This window comes from Lygodium microphyllum, chromosome 5, assembly GCF_053477565.2.
Source record: "Lygodium microphyllum isolate KBCC chromosome 5, Lygodium_microphyllum_v1.1.10, whole genome shotgun sequence".
Taxonomy (NCBI): Eukaryota; Viridiplantae; Streptophyta; class Polypodiopsida; order Schizaeales; family Lygodiaceae; genus Lygodium; species Lygodium microphyllum.
In genome coordinates this window covers 129264870-129266079 of record NC_141139.1, presented here as the reverse complement: position 1 = coordinate 129266079, position 1210 = coordinate 129264870, and the positions used below count along the sequence as shown (strand labels likewise).

At 41.5% G+C, this 1210-nt stretch overlaps 1 non-coding gene across 1 annotated transcript; it reads right to left on the bottom strand.

Annotated features, from left to right (window-relative positions):
* Window positions 1–537: 537 nt before the first annotated feature.
* TRNAC-GCA (transfer RNA cysteine (anticodon GCA)) lies at window positions 538–609 on the bottom strand. The gene has a single exon. It is a non-coding gene; the product is annotated as a tRNA-Cys (tRNA).
* Window positions 610–1210: the final 601 nt, after the last annotated feature.

Genomic DNA, 1210 nt, shown 5'->3' with positions numbered 1-1210 from the left:
TGACGTTGGAAAGCTTTCCGACATCCAAAGCAGCCAACGTTGACGCCAAAAAAGGACACGCAACGAAGAAGACGAAACACATTACCATCACTACATCAAAGAACATCATATATTCCATGGATTCGCATGACTTTGAGGAATCTTGTCCTTGTTCAATCAACCATTATTTGGTGTCCTGAAAGGTTGCATGAAATTGTCAAGAGGAAGCTTCCTTATGGCTGCCAAAATAGGATTATTCGCATGACTTTGAGGAATCTTGTCCTTATTCAATCAACCATTATTTGGTGTCCTAAAAGGTTGCATGAAATTGTCAAGAGGAAGCTTCCTTATGGCTGCCAAAATAGGTTTGCATGACTGCTCCGTAAAAGGTTTGCATGACTTTGTCTACCGCCAAAATGCCGTACATAAAAAAAACATCATGATTAACTGACAACGGCCTTCCACTTTAAAGGAAGCCTAACATAGATGACGAAATAGCAGCGACGCATGCAAGGGTATCCTTATAGTAAGGCTGGCTAAGACAGGAGTGAAGTACGAAGGGCGCAACCGGGCTTGAACCGGTGACCTATCGGACTGCAGCCGATTGCTCTACCACTGAGCTATACACCCATCATGACGAGAATTTACCTTATTTAATTATAAAATATAATATGCCAATCTCTCCTACAATCCCACCCTGCCCATTGTCGCATAGTCAGGCACCTAGGAGGACGGTAGGCTCCCTTTCACGTTGCCCATTGCTTGAGGAAGACTTGTCTTTTCGAGTCTGGAGTGTTTAAAACTACGTGCATTAAGAATGAGTTCATTTTTGTAAGTACAAGGTGACATGATCAAGGGTGCTCCACGAATTTGCTCCTTAACATCGAGTTTTATTTTAAGAACAAGGTGAAACTGTGGCTCACAAATTGTCCCATTAAAAGATGCTCTACTTCTCTACCAAACACTCCCTTTCTTTCAGATGGGACCAAGTCATTACAACCATGGAACCTCCAATGTTAGATAAGCCAAGCAAAAGAAGGTCTAAATGTGATAATAAGGTGAGCAACAAAGCAAGAAGAAAAGTTCCAAAGAACTCGTTGAAAGGGAAATCCACATGTTGAGTGGCGATGTAACGTACATATTTTTCTATGATAATAAACGCATCTCTCATTCTTAACTCTTATGTCAACTCCATGATGCATCCTGCAAAGCTAAGCTCAATTCAACCTCT